The sequence below is a fragment of the Bubalus kerabau genome, chromosome 4, assembly GCF_029407905.1.
Source record: "Bubalus kerabau isolate K-KA32 ecotype Philippines breed swamp buffalo chromosome 4, PCC_UOA_SB_1v2, whole genome shotgun sequence".
NCBI lineage: Eukaryota > Metazoa > Chordata > Mammalia > Artiodactyla > Bovidae > Bubalus > Bubalus kerabau.
The window spans coordinates 81613237-81629507 of record NC_073627.1 but is presented as its reverse complement, the minus strand read 5'-3'; the positions used below and the strand labels follow the sequence as shown (position 1 = coordinate 81629507).

At 41.9% G+C, this 16271-nt stretch overlaps 1 protein-coding gene across 7 annotated transcripts in view; it reads right to left on the bottom strand.

Annotated features, from left to right (window-relative positions):
* Nucleotides 1-16271, bottom strand: part of LINGO2 (leucine rich repeat and Ig domain containing 2) — a 681723-nt gene that overhangs the window by 64047 nt on the left and 601405 nt on the right. The window lies entirely within an intron of this gene.

The window sequence follows — 16271 nt, the reverse complement described above, 5'->3', positions numbered from 1 at the left end:
ATCAATTTCTGGTCTACGGGTGAGAGGAACATTTAAGTAAAAAGTCAAAACAAATCAAGATTATAGACCAGGTTTTCTGGCTCCTGGTTTGGTCTTCCCTCCATTGTATCAACAGCAGGCTAAGGTCCAAAAGGCTCAGCAGGTGGACTCTTTCTCTGCTTATGATAACATTCATGCAGTGTATTCCTAGGAGCTTGGACAGTGCAGATGCTCAACGCATGTTTATTGAATAACCATTTTTATTTTGAAATCAAGGTCTTTTATTATATATTTTAACACTGCTCCCAGCTTTCCTGACATCTGTCAGGAAAATTATCCCACCCTACTCTCAACAGAGGCCTGCAGAAGTGGGCATACTTTCTGCAAAAAGCAACAAAGCAGGGAGAAGCTCAAAGGGATTATTTTGAGTTGTGAAATGATGGAAAATATTAAAATTAACCTAATTTACTTACAGTACTTCTCAGTGTTCTGTTATTCACTGACCCTGTAGCCATAACTTACCTGCTTTTACAAAATATGTGTCTATCTTATGCATATAGATGACAAATAATATGTCTAGTATATAATGTAACCTCCCTGGAGAAGAAAATGGCAACCCACTCCAGTATTCTTGCCTGAGAAATCCCATGGACAGAGGAGTCTGGTGGGCTACAGTTCATGGGGTTGCAGAGTCAGACCAGACATGACTGAGCCACTGTTTCCACTGTTTCCCCATCTATTTGCCATGAAGTGATGGGACATGGAACAATAGACTGGTTCCAAAGAGGAAAAGGAGTACTTCAAGGCTGTATATTGTCACCCTGTTTATTTAATTTATATGCAGAGTACATCATGGGAAACACTGGGCTGGAAGAAGCACAAGCTGAAATCAAGATTGCCAGGACAAATATCAATAACCTCAGATATGCAGATGACACCACCCTTATGGCAGAAAGTGAAGAGGAACTACAAAGCCTCTTGATGAACGTGCAAGAGGAGAGTGAAAAAGTTGGCTTAAAGCTCAACATTCAGAAAACTAAGATTATGGCATCTGGTCCCATCACTTCATGGGAAATAGATGGGGAAACAGTGGAAACAGTGTCAGACTTTATTTTTTTTGGGCTCCAAAATCACTGCAGATGGTATTGCAGCCATGAAATTAAAAGATGCTTACTCCTTTGGAGGAAAGTTATGACCAGCCTAGACACCATATTAAAAAGCAGAGACATTACTTTGCCAATAAAGGTCCATATAGTCAAGGCTATGGTTTTTCCAGTGGTCATGTACGGATGTGAGAGTTGGATTGTGAAGAAAGCTGAGTGCTGAAGAATTGATGCTTTTGAACTGTGGTGTTGCAGAAGACTCTTGAGAGTTCCTTGGACTACAAGGAGATCTAACCAGTCCATCCTAAAGGAGATCAGTCCTGGGTGTTCATTGGAAAGACTGATGTTGCAGCTGAAACTCCAATATTTTGGCCTCCTGATGTGAAGAGCTGACTCATTGGAAAAGACCCTGATGCTGGGAGGGATTGAGGGCAGGAGGAGAAGGGGACGACAGAGGATGAGATGGTTGGATGGCATCACTGACACAATGGACATGGGTTTGGGTAGACCCTGGGAGTTGGTGATGGACAGGGAGGCCTGGCATGCTGCGGTTCATGGGGTTGGAAAGAGTCGGACACGACTGAGCGACTGAACTGTACTGAAAGTAGAAAAGCAGAAACACAAATACCCATCAACTGATGCATGAAAAAATATATATAAAAATTATTTTTGGTGATAAAGACAGATAAAAATTTGATCTATGTTACAACATGGATAAACCTTGTGAATGTGACATAAATTAATCACAAAAGATCACGTATTCCATGTATATAAGATGTCTACCAGAGGCAGAAAGTGAGTTTTGGCTGAAAGGGGGCTGAGGCATGAGGGGAATAAATAGGAGGATGAGAGCCAAAGTGTACTGGGTTTCCTTGGGGGGTGAAATGCTAAGTTGCTTCAGTCGTATCAGGCTCTTTGTGACCCTATGGAACATAGATTGCCAGGCTTCTCTGTCCATGGGATTCTCTAAGCATGAATAGTAGGTTGTCATTTCCTTCTCCAGGGCATCTTCCTGTCCCAGGTCTCAAACCCACATCTCCTACATCTCTGGCATTGGCAAGCAGGTTCTTAACCACTAGCACCACCTGGGAAGTCCCATGGGGGTGATAAATGTTTTAAAATTGATTGTGGTGATGACCGGGCAGCTCTATGAATATTCTAAAAACACCGAGTTGTTCACTTAAATGTATGTATATTCAACAAAGACCAAATTGTTCTAATATTTTAAAAAGTCAAGCATACATGACTTTTAGGGAGGTAGTTTGTCTGAGCTGTAACTGTACTGAGTCAGCAACTCAGCAAAACATTTTGAGTAAAATCTGACATGGAAGTGCAATGTAAAAAGCAGAGAAAAACTCAGTTTCCTGGTTCAAATGCAGGTGAAGCTTCTAGAGCCTTCTCATGCAGTTTATTCTTGAGTTGGCCTGCACATCCTCAAGCACTCAAGAACCTACCTGCCAATGCAGAAGACAAAAGAGATGTGGGTTCTATCCCTGGGTTGGGAAGATCCCCTGAAGGAGGGTATGACAACCCACTGCAGTATTCTTGCCTACAGAATCCCATGGACAGAGGAGCCTGGTGGGCTACAGCCCTTAGGGTCTCAAAGAGTCAGACATGATTCAAGTAACTTAGCTCAGACACAACTAAAGCAACTTAGCACACACACTCAAGAAAATTTCCAGCTAAAGACCGGGATATTCACTGCCCTTCTTTACTTTTCAATTCTTTTTTCAATTCCCAGGAGGAACTGAAACTAGCTACACTGCTAAGGTGAAGAGGCACACACGCTGGTATTCTGCCCTGCTATTTCTGCAGTGAAGATTTCATGCCTTGACCTCTTGCAAGCTCACGTTAGTCATCATTTCTAGAACGTGTGACTTCCTCACCACTGGCAGGAAGCATTTAACAGGAGGCTTCCTGTGTGCTGTTTTGGATCTGTCAGGAATTCTCTGCTCCTTATTAATTCCTGAATATTCAGGAAGTAAGAGGAGAGGCAAGCCTCTCCCGGGACTGGGGAATCCAGGCATTTCCTTCATTAGCATTTCTATATGGTGATAAGTACCCTCTTCCTTCTTGTGAAACATATGGTAAAAGTGATTGTTTACAAATCTCTCTCTTTAATATGGATTACCTATGTTTTGTAAGTCTGGAATTTTAATCTTTATCTTTGCTGAGAATAACTACTTTGTAAGACAGTATATATGCCCACACCATGTTGATTAAAACACCTTTGCTCCATCAGAGCTCTGGTCCCCGTGTCTGTCTTTCTTTCTCTCTTTTTCAGGCTGATCCCCTGGAGCGCAGAGGCTCTCTGAGTTCACTTTCCTGCCCGGGTTTCTAAGACCCTCTCGGGAAGGTGCTATGCACCTTCACCCCATCGAGAGGGTGCGTGAGGCCTTTGTGAACAGAGCAAGCCCTGTGCAGGGGCTTTATTGGCTTTCTGTGTAAACCAAGGAATATCAGCCTCTTTCTCTCCTTTACTTTCTTATCGTTGACTCCGGACCACCAAGTTCTGGTCCACCAAAGGACCTCAACACACCACCTCCATGTAGGATGTAGTTGCCACCCAGAAATTATAGCAAATTAATCTAAAGTCTTTATTAAATCATTTGTAAAAGCACATGAACACAGTTGGTGTCCCTGAGCATTTGAAAAATTAAATTATTCTTTAGAATTAGTCTATTGAGCTAGAAGAAAATAAAGAACACTCATGAAAGAGGGAAAAAGTGACAAAAATTCCAATGACGAATGGTTTTTAATTATAATTGCATAATAGTCTCTTGATACAAGTGCCACTTAGTGCTTTGAGAATTTCTGCCACTGATCCGTTAGTCCCCTTCATACATGTTCAGGCACCCAGAGTGGAGCACAGAAGAATATCAGAACATTATCTAACTGCACTCAAGTGCCTTGAATTACATCATTTTAATGGCACTCCTAACCATCCTACTGTTAGCAAAAGCTGGGAGAATGAGAAATGATAAAGTCACTTCTAACTAACATTCTAGTGAATATTCTAGTTTTATGCTGGGATAGAAAAGAAGTAGAATATAACATAGGTAACATTTACTTTATGGTAATATTTTACTTTTTAAAGTTTCTGATGGTTATGAATGATGCTTCTACAAACATTTGAGTACTAGTTTTTATGTGAACATAAATTTTCATTTCTCTGGATCGAACCTGGGTCTACTGCATTGTAGGCAGATTCTTTACCATCCGTGCCACCAGGGAAGCCCATAATAAATTCTTAGACATTGGATTGTTGGATCACATGGTAATTGTATGTGTTGAGAAAGTCTGACTGAAAAATCCCCATGACATACTTTTGTCTGTGATGGTGGTTGTATTTGTTTCGTGTGTTACTATTCATAGAACTATGTGTACACTTGGAGTCCACAATTTTTAATGGAGAATTATTTAAATTTTAAATTATAAAAGTATGTAGGACAAGTGAGGCAATAATGTATTGAAAATTTTGTACTAAACAATTTTTTTGCCACCAGAGATCATGACCGTGAGAGGGCAGAGTAGAGTAGCTTTGATTTTAATCAACCGAGGAAGTCAGATTAGGCATTTTCACAAATAATATGCAATTTCACGGCAATAATCACAAAACTGGAGCTGTTTTAGTACCTTTTCTATTTTCAAGAGGAGCTGTCATTTAGATGATGAGCCCAACTTCCCAAAATATGCTAGGATGAGAGAGGAGATGTGAAGAAATCTTGATCTTTTAGTTTTCATTCATTCATTACTTCCCTTAACAAATATATATTGGATCCAACTACAGAGCACAAACTGAGTGTTTGGGATTCAATGGTGAGCGAACTGGACTCTGAAGAAGTCCAATAATCACAATAGAATAAGCCAAATAACCACACAAGTATTTAAGTAGAAATTGTGCTAGCCATTTTCAAGGGAAAAGAAAAGAACCCCTCCACTACCTCCGCCAAAAGACATCAGGGATATTTCAGGGGAATATATTTTTTTCTGAAGTTCAGAGAAGGCTTCCTCAGGGAAGTAACATTTGAACTTAATTTTGTGACCAATGACCTTCATTTCCTCATTCCAATTTCCTGTTTTCTTAGCATTCCTGCTAACATCTATGAATAATAAGCTTAGGGTTACTGCTTTAGGTTACAAATGGGATCTAAAAGTATATTAAAACCTGCCAGTAGAACCAATGGTCGGGGCTTAGGCAGCATGGTGAGAAAAAGCTTGCCATTACCTTCAAGATTTCTGATGAAGTTCCCACTATTGAGCAATATTTACACCAGATTATTTGAGGTCCAATGTGAGATGTGAACACTCTCATCCCCTAGGCTGCTTTGATGCTCTGAAAGAAAGGTTTAATTCTTAGACGTGTTATCTGGGAACAGAAAGAACGTGATGTGTATCTGATAAACATGACATTTCCAATCAGAGGCAGTAGTTCTATTGAAAAATATCAGTCTCCATTGCAATGGATGAGCAAACCAAAGCTCAGTATGGCTAGGGAGCACAGGGTAAAGGACTATGGAGGCGAGGGTGGGATGATGTGAGAGAATAGCCTTGAAACATGTATATTACCATATGTGAAAGAGATCGCCAGACCAGGTTCCATGCATGAGACAGGGTGCTCAGGGCGGTGCAGTGGGATGACCCTGAGGAATGGGGTGGGGAGGGAGGTGGGAGTGGGGTTCAGGATGGGGAACACATGTACACCCGTGGCTGATTCATGTGAATGTATGGCAAAAACCACTACAATATTGTAAAGTAATTAGCCTCCAATTAAAACAAATTAATTTAAAAAAAGAACTATGGGAGGAAACAGAGGAAAAACAGAACCTTGATTTGGTCTTTCTCCTCTTTTTGGTGAAATACAAAACTCATCTATTAAACAAACTGAAGGCAATGACAAAGAATATTATGAGTGACAAATAATATAATCAGACATATTTAATCTGAATGCCAAAGAAATCCCAGCAACAGTGCTTAAAAAGTAAAAAAAAAAAAAAAACAAAAAAAAAACAGTGTTTATATTGATGTGGTAGAGTTATGACAGGTTTGTAATTTATCTATTTTTTGCTTGTCTATACTTTCTAAGTTTTCTTCCATAAATTATTTTTCTCTAACAATACAAACATAATAAACATTTTGTAAAAACTTACATTATTATGGACTTCAAATCTTTAAGTCCAATCAAATCTTTAAGTGCATTGATTATTTCTTTGGCTGTGTCCAGTCTACTAAATTCCAGCTGAGCAATTTCAAATCCTAAGTGATGATGCTGTTAAAGTGCCGCACTCAATATGGCAGTAAATTGAAAAACTCATAAGTGGTCACAAGATTGGAAAAAGTCAGTTTTCATTCTAATCCCAAAGAAGGGCAATGCCAATGAATGTTCAAACTACCGCACAACAGCACTCATTTCACATGCTAGCAAGATAATGCTCAAAATCCTTCAAGTTAGGCTTCAACAGTTTGTGAACCAAGAACTTGGCTTCAGAAAAAGTGGAGGAACCAGAGATCAAATTGCCAACATCTGTTGGATCATAGAAAAAGCAAAAGGATTCCAGAAAAACATCTACGTCTGCTTTATTGACTACCCTAAAACCTTTGACTGTGTGGATCACAACAAACTGGAAAATTCTTCAAGAGATGAGAATACCAGACCACCTTACCTGCCACCTGAGAAACCTGTATGCAGGTCAAGAAGCAACAATAAGAACCAGACATGGAACAACGGACTGGTTCCAAATTGGGAAAAGAGTACATCAAGGCTGTACATTGTCAGCCCGGTTATTTAATTTATATGCAGAATACATCATGCAAAATGCCAGGCAGCATGAAGCTCAAGCTGGAATCAAGATTGCCGGGTATACCGGCACCAGTAATACCTTATGAGCAAAACTACATGATTTTAAACATTGAAGTGTTTTAAGCACTACTGTCTACAGTTGTGAACTGTGCACTCTACACAAGAACATCCATCCTAGGAGGCAAGAAAGGATGGCATTTAACTTGTACAGAGGTGCCCTGTGGACTGACAGCAAGAACTTGCCAATTATAGCCATCCTACAAAAGTGTCTAGTGGCCCTTCCCAGCCTGGTTTGCTGGGTACATCCAGACCTACCCTCAGAATCTCTCCACCCTGATGAAGATTTGATAGAACTAGACCATCAGCACAGAGCCTCTGCACACACTTCACCAATTTCTAGCCTTGCTCCCTGGGAAGGTCAGAGCCTCTGACAATGCCTTCATTTTTATTGTGTCTCCTGTTGCTTCTTGCCTGTCTGGAGCCTGGTTGACTAGCTAACATTTGAAAGCAACAAGTGTGTACCCATGTTCCACAGTCATAGCGCTTTTATGGACTTCATTGTTCTGGGGAGCCAAGTGGTGAATATAAACTTGAGTGGAAGAGAGAAGGCTTGTGCGAGGCAGCCAATGTCCCCAAACTGGAGTCAAAGGTTGCACCTAACAGGGGGGTTGAGCAATACTCTCCCAGCCCTAATCATTAAATCAGGCCCTTGCAAGACGGCTGGGGTTGGTGGTATAAAATCTAACAATGAATGTGGTACTGCACCAGCAGTGGGCAGCCCTCATTTGTTTTGCTGCCTAGCACTAGGGCAAGATCATTGTTTATGATGGCTCCAAGGCAGTAATCATTTCACATAATGTGAAGATTTTTTTCACTCAATTTACTCTCATGCTTTGGGCTGATGAGAATAATAATGACATGTTGATTACTCGTTCCTTGACAGATGATGCTAAGAAATGCAGGGCGCTGCTCATTCCTAACCACCCCACCCTGCCTTAAATATCATAAGGTTGTGATTGGGAATCTCATTCAGTCACTACTCTCTCATCCCAAGGTTTCTGACACCAAGACCAAGACAACATATATCTCTCAGGGGCCCTCAATTCCTGCAGTCTGCCCTATGGGATAATTTATGCTGATTTGTTTTAAAGAGACAGGCATACATAATTCATGTCCTGTGCATTGTGGCTTTTGGTCATTGAAAATACTATCTTTCTCTTGGCAGCGCTTGCAGGAACCAGCTACAATAAACATTTCATACCTCAGTGGACACTCTTTTCTCAACTAATAGGAGCCTGACTTAAATGTAGGCTCCATCAGGAGAGGAATGTATTTAATGGTGAATTCAGTTGAGCATTTTCTTCCCTTCCAAAGCATAAAATGAGTTTATTATCAGTATTAATAGTTGGTTTTTCTCAAAAGGAGTCAAGGTGTGAATGGGCATGAAAAGAAAATTAAATTGAAACTCTTGGTGGTTTCATGGCTGGAGGCCAGTTGAAAACTCTAACTTAATGGCTGCTTTTGAACTAGTTGGGAGAATTTTAGGGTCAGAAAGTACACAGATTTGAAGGGAAGCATCAGGGCTGGGCTTCTCACGCAGAAGGCAGAAGGCTGGACAAATTGGAGACTCCTATGGGTTTCAGGGGAACTGCTCAGGATGGCTGAATTTATACCTGTGAAGATTACAATGGTATTAAGTATAAGCTACACAAGGAGAGTGGAGAAGGAAATGGCAACCCACTCCACTGTTCTTGCCTGGAGAATCCCAGGGACAGGGGAGCCTGGTGGGCTGCTGTCTATGGGGTCGCACAGAGTCGGACACGACTGAAGTGACTTAGCAGACTTAGCAGCACACAAGGAGAGCCGGAGTGGTCTTTTAAAAGCGCAAATCTCATCAAGCTCCTCCTCTCTCAGGGTTTTCCATTTCGCAGGGCTTCGTCCCAAGGCCAACATGCCTGCATGTTCAGGTCTCTGCTTATGCTTCGTCCTCAGCAAGCTTCCCCCTGCCCTTCGTAACTATGCTGCAGCTACTCAGGCCTTCTTTCACTTTGTCTATAACTGCAGGCTTTAATCCAAAAAACTCTTGCTCTCTCTGCAAAATTTCATCGTAAGGAAAAATTCCTATTTACTCTGGCAAGTTTAAGTCCTCCTGTTAAATGCGCCCATGCACAATTCTGCTCCTGTAATTGTCTGATTATTTGAAATTTTGGGGGTGTCCTTGTTGTTTGGTCACTAAGTCTTGCCGGACTCTCTGCAACCCTATGGACTGTAGCCCGCCAGGCTCCTCTGTCCAAGGGATTCTCCAGGCAAGAATACTAAAGTCAGTTGCCATTTCCTTCTCCAGGGGATCTTCCCAACCCAGGGATTGTCTCCTGCGTTGCAGGCAGATTCTTTATGGCTGAGTCACCCAGGAAACCCCTGTAATTGTTTGATTATTTGAAATTTTGAGGGGTGTCCTTAAGGACTGTAAACTCCAAGGGCACCTGGACTCTGATTCACAGATGTAGCCTCTGAGGGTATAATCTTTGATAAAATAGTTGCTGTAGGAATAAATGAATAAGGGCAGTTCAATTCAGTTCAGTCGCTCAGTCGTGTCCAACTCTTTGTGACCCCATGGACTGCAGCACGCCAGGCCTCCCTGTCCATCACCAACTCCCGGAGTCCACCCAAACCCATGTCCATGGAGTCAATGATGCCATCCAACCATCTCATCCTCTGTCGTCCCTATGACTATACAGTGGAAGTGAGAAATAGATTTAAGGGACTAGATCTGATAGAGTGCCTGATGAACTATGGATGGAGGCTCGTGACATTGTACAGGAGACAGGAATCAAGACCATCCCCAAGAAAAAGAAATGCAAAAAAGCAAAATGGCTGTCTGAGGAGGCCTTACAAATAGCTGTGATAAGACGGAAAGCGAAAAACAAAGGAGAAAAGGAAAGATATAAACATCTGAATGCAGAGTTCCAAGAATAGCAAGGAGAGATAAGAAAGCCTTTCTCAGCGATCAATGCAAAGAAATAGAGGAAAACAACAGAATGGAAAGACTAGAGATCTCTTCAAGAAAATGAGAGATACCAAGAGAACATTTCATGTAAAGATGGGCTCAATAAAGGACAGACATGGTATGGACCTAACAGAAGCAGAAGATATTAAGAAGAGGTGGCAAGAATACACAGAAGAACTGTACAAAAAAGATCTTTACGACCCAGATGAATAAGGGCAGTGGTTCTCAAACTTTTAGGACATCAGGATTACCTGGGCAGCTGGTTAAGGCACAGATTGCCTGGCCCCTACTAGTTCTGATGCATGGGGGTGGGACCCAAGACTTTGCATTTCTAATGAGTTCCTGGATGGTGCTGGAACAGCACTTTGAGAACCACACAGTATAGGGAAGCCCTTCCACAAATGTGGGCTTCCTTGATAGCTCAGATGGCAAAGAATCTGCATGCAATGTGGGAGATTTGGGTTTGATCCCTGGGTCAGGAAGATTCCCTGGAGAAGGGAATGGCAACCCACTCCAGTATTCTTGCCTGGAGAAAATCCATGGACAGAAGAACCTGGTGGGCTACAGTCCACTTGGTCACAAAGATTTGGACATGACTGAGCAACTAACTGGAGAAGGCAATGGCACCCCACTCCAGTACTCTTGCCTGGAAAATCCCAGGGACGGGGGAGCCTGGTAGGCTGCAGTCCATGGGGTCGTTAACAGTTGGACACGACTGAGCGACTTCACTTTCACTTTTCACTTTCATGCATTGGAGAAGGAAATGACAACCCACTCCAGTGTTCTTGCCTGGAGAATCCCAGGGATGGGGGAGCCTGGTGGGCTGCTGTCTATGGGGTCACACAAAGTCGGACATGACTGAAGATGACTTAGCAGCAGCAACAGAGCAACTAACACTTCATTTTTTCCACAAGTGCATCCTTACCATGGGAAACCCTGAGTGAGGAGATGTGCATTCTGGATCCATCTCTGCAACTAACCAGCTGGAGGTCCTGAAGCAGTCCCTTATATTTTGTTCCTAAATCAGTTAATCCTTTTGCTTCTTCCTTTGCAGGATCCCCTTCACAGCTCTCTTCCTCCCCTTCTACATGGGGACAGTATAATCTGACCTTTGGACTATTACACTGCTGCCTATGCGTGCTCAGTTGTGTCTGACTCTTTGAGACCCCGTGGACTGTAGCCTGCTAGACTCCTCTGTCCATGGGATTCTCCAGGCAAGAATACTGGAGTGGGTTGCCATTTCCTCCTCTAGGGGATCTTCCCAACCCATGGACTGAACCCAAGTCTCCTGCATTGGCAGGTGAATTCTATACCACTAAGCCACCTGGGAAGCCCTCAGCCTATTATAACCATATCCTAATCATTTTCTTGGCCCCGCTGCCTGGCCTTTGAATCCCTCATTGACTTTACTGCCAGTATTGAGTGCATCAGAGGCTATCATGATCATTCCTGCCTTGATCTAAAATCTTGCTGGAGAGATCAGGATTCAAGGTTTTTCACTATCTAGACTTCCTGCCCATCTGCACCAATTCAACACAAGACTTCCCATAGCATTTACCGTATTGCCTATCGTTCTTGACAGGCTATCAGCTTCGTGGAAGCAAGCACCACGCTAGCCTTGTCTAACTAATGTATACTTGACCCTACCAATTATTTGTTGCATCATAAAACATTACTGAACAGAAAGGTCAATGAACAACAACCTTTTCCTTCTGTAGAACACAACACTCCTAGAAGGCACTTAACCTGTGTTACTCTAAGCCAGATCTCTTTTAATCACTATATACATATCAGTTTATTTAATCCTTGTAACAAGCACCCCCATTTTATATATAAGAAAATTGAGGCACAGAGAAGTTAAGTCATGAGTCCAAGGTCTTACATGTGGTGACCCCAGGATTCAAATCCAGACATTTGGTGATCAAAGTTCATGATCTTACCTACCATGCTATAGTGAACAGAAAAGTGAAAGTGAAAGTCACTCAGTTGTGTCCAGCTCTTTGTGACCCCATGGATTATACAAGTCCATGGAATTCTCCAGGCCAGAATACTGGAGTGGGTAGTCTTTCCCTTCTCCAGGGGATCTCCCCAACCCAGGGATCAAACCCACTTTAGTAGTCCAAATGATGCCTAACATTATGTGGGCTGCCAGAATATAGAATATGCTGGTGCCAGTTTGAGATACATATAATCACAGAAAAATAATTTATTATGTGCAGGGAACTGAGACATTCTGGGGAATCAAGCATGAATGGGACACAGGGAATAAGGTGAGAGGCAGCCTGGTACCACAGATGGAGTCAGACAACCCACATTCCACCGCTTTCTGTGTCTTGTGAGCTTGGGGGAGTTATTTAGTCTTTTTGAGTCCATTCCTCCAAAGTAAATTCCATTCCACAAGGTATCCACCAGGGCTAAACGTGAAGAATGTGTATGAAAACCTTAGCACCAAACACATAGCACCTCTTTAGTAGATGGCAGCTAACATCCTGGCCCTGCCCTTGAACAGTTTCCAGGAGACAGGAATTGAGAGTGATCCTCTTGAATTAAGAATTTAGCTACTATAAACAGTGGCCACCACATATCCAACACAGAACACCATTATGTCTAGGGTAGGTTCCAAAAGCTATACAGCAAGGGTGGGTAGCATCCAGTTAGTGAGGGAATCAAATTTAAAAGTGATAAAATTATTCACCAATGAAGTGGTTTTTTTTTTTTTTTAAACCATCCACTTAATAGTTATTGAGTGCCTAGGTGTTAGAAATTGCTAAGCACCCAGAATTCAGAAAAAAGAAAATAAGGACTTCCCTGGTGATCCAGTGGTTGGGAATCTGCCTTACAGGGTAGAGGACGCGGGTTTGATCCCTGGTCGGGGAACTAAGATTCCACATGTTGTGGAAGAACTAAGCCTGCGCCACAGCTACTGAGCCGCGTGCTCTGGAGCCTGTGTGCCATAGCTAGAGAGCCCGTGTGCTGCAACCACTGCAACCCGTGTGTTCCAGGGCCTAAGTCACAACTGCTGAGCCTGCGTGCTACAACTAAAGAGTCCATGCACCCCAAGGAAGGAGCCTGCATGGCAGTTAAGACCTGACACAGCTAAACAAATAAATAAAAAATTAACAGAAAAAAGAAAATAGTGTTTGTCTCGCTTCTCTCCAAACTATTTTATTACTCATGCTATAGTCGATCTTCTGGCATAGACACCCTTGAGAATGATTAAGGATACTTATGCGAATGAGAATATTAAGAACGATTATTTTTGCTGAGTTTTGGCTCAGAGGAAACATGCCAAAGAACTTGCATATGAATGAAGCTGGAAGGCTTTGGTGGAAGTTTAACGTAGACCTTCATTTAGGTAAGTACAACACAGCCATATAAACTCTAGACTTCATCCATCTTCATCTTCTGCTGCCTCAACTATCTAAGCTTCTCTACCTATCATAGCAACAGAGTTATATCATGGTGGTTGATAGGATACTAGGCACATTTAAAATATAAAGGCTAGAAGTAGGGGTTGAATTAGTCTATATATTATACTTACCATATACCAATGTATATACAAGTACCCACTGAAGACTTTACCAGTGCATTATCAATATAAGAAATATCTATACATGTATATTTCTATGCATGGGTGCAATACAGATACACACTCAGCACTTATTTGTAATCCAAAATTTACCTCTTCTGAGCCTATGGGGACAATGGAATCTTGGTGCATCAGGCCCCAAGGCAACCATCAAATACTTCACAGAGCAGTACTTACTAGATGCTTACTAGGAAGGCTCACAAAAGCTTTCAGAAATAGGACTGTTAGGCCTAGATGAAAGTGAGTATGTAAAAGGTCCACTATGGAGAGAACTCCAGCATTGTGCCATTCTCCCTCTGAAGACAGCTGCTTAATTCTTATTTTGTTTCACAATTTAAAATGTCCAAAAAACACGGCTTCTTAAAGAATCTTGGTGCAAATGGTAAAACAATTTAAAAATCTAGAACAGTGATTTTCAAATTTTATTATGTATTACTATCACTAGACTACTGCAAGATTGCAAGGTGAGACCCACCAAGTCATCATTTCTTGAGGTTGGGATCCAGGAATCTGAATCTTAACAAGCATCCCCACTGTTATTCTGCCTTTGATCCATGGCCAACACATTGAGAATCACTAAGGTGTAAATTAAACACAGGCAGGGTACTCCTCAGAGCTATTCAAAAGACAAAGAGCAGAAAGATGCAAGGCTTGTGGATCTATGGCGATAGAAATGGTGAAGAGTGCTTTGAAACTGAGAGGAAGGTAGAGAAATTTAGCACACAGAGTGCCAGCACCAGGAGGCGCTATGAAAGGAACCACATCTGTAACACAGAGAAGAGTCAGAAATAAGATGAAGGAAATGGTATTAGGAGATAGGGAAAGTGACCTGAGACAGGCAAGAATAAAAGATAAATTTGAAAAGCATAGTCAAAGCTTATAATAATTAAGAAATAGCAGATTATTATTTTGATTATAATTATTTTATAAACTTCTCTGAATGGTTATTTTCCTACTTAAAATGAAAACTTTTTCCCCCTGTGGTTCAAATAAACCTTCCCCCTGCCCACAGACACATACCCACATATGCAAGTCTATATATGTTCTGCATTAATTTCATCACTAGCTGATGGGAGCTACTAGCTATTTTAAACATTAAAGATAACTTTCATGGGGGTACTGTGAAGATTAAATACACTAACATGTAGGAAGATCTTAGAGTCTCTGTCAAGTAGAATAAAAAGGCATTTATTATTATTAATTATTAATGTGCAATTATGTGACTTAGCATTTCGTGTTAGATGGATCAAGGGTGTAAGCCAGAGAGCAAAGCATAAAGGCACAATAGTTCCGCAGCCACTAGAGAAGAAGCAAGGTTCCTTTTGAAGAGAAGGACAGATTTCCAGTGATGAGTGTAAGAAAATGAATCTGGAATCCCAGAAATCAGAGAGGATGATTCAAGGCCACCACGGAGCAGAAGACAGAAGTAAAGCTGATCTCTAAGGAGACAGTATTCTGACCTATTAAAATCTTCCTTATACTTCAGGCCATATCTGGCTGTCACTGAAGCTGCAGGTACGGCCAGAAATTATGGGGAAGTAGCACTAGTGGTCGGAGAAGGCAATGGCACCCCACTCCAGTACTCTTGCCTGGAAAATCCCATGGGTGGAGGAGCCTGGTAGGCTGCAGTCCTTGGGGTCGCGAAGAGTCGGACAGGACTGAGCAACTTCACTTTCACTTTTCACTTTCATGCATTGGAGAAGGAAATGCCAGCCCACTCCAGTGTTCTTGCCTGGAGAATCCCAGGGACGGGGGAGCCTGGTGGGCTGCCGTCTATGGGGTCGCACAGAGTCGGACACGACTGAAGCGACTTAGTAGCAGCAGTAGTAGTACTAGTGGTAGGTATGAACTTGGCCTTGAATGATTCATGTTCAACACAGAGAGAGACATGAGAAAATGGTCTTCCTTGGGTGAGGCTGCTTCTGAGATTTGGAAGTATCATCAGTCACTAAGTGCTGTACAACTCTTTGCGACCCCATTGACGGCAGCATCCCCGGTTTCCCTGTCCTTCACTATGTCCCCGAGTTTGCTCAAACTCACGTCCATTGAGTCAGTGATGCCAGCCAACCATCTCATCCTCTGTTGTCACCTTCTCCTCCTGCCCCCAATCTTTCCCAGCATCAGAGTCTTTTGCAATGAGTCGGCTCTTTGGATCACGTGGCCAAAGTATTGGAGTTTCAGCATCAGTGTCAGTCCTTGCAATAAATAATCAGGGTTGATTTCCTTTAGGATTGACTGGTTTCATCTCCTTGCTGTCCAAAGGACTCTCAAGAGTCTTCTCCAACACCACAGTTTGAAAACATCAATTTTTCGGCACTCAGTCTTCTTTATGGTCCAACTCTCATATCCATACATGACTATGGAAAAGCCATGGCTTTGACTATGCAGACCTTTGTTGGCAATGTGATGTCTCTGTTTTTTAACATGCTGTCTAGGTTTGCCATAGCTTTCTTTCCAACGAGCAAGTGTCTTTTAACTTCTTGGCTGCAGTCACCATCTACAGTGATTTTGGAGCCCAAGAAAATAAAATCTGTCACTGTTTTCACTTTTTCCCCATCCATTTGCTGTGAAGTGATGGGACCAGATGCCATGACCTTAGTTTTTTGAATGTTAAGTTTTAAGCTAGCTCTTTCACTCTCATCAAGAAGCTCTTTAGTTATACATTATAGAAAGTGCATATTTACTTTACATTAATTTCCTTTTATCAAATAATGTGGAATTTTAATTAATAGACTTGATATTTACATAGTGACTAGTAAGTATAACACCATAAACCAACAGACACAGTGTTAT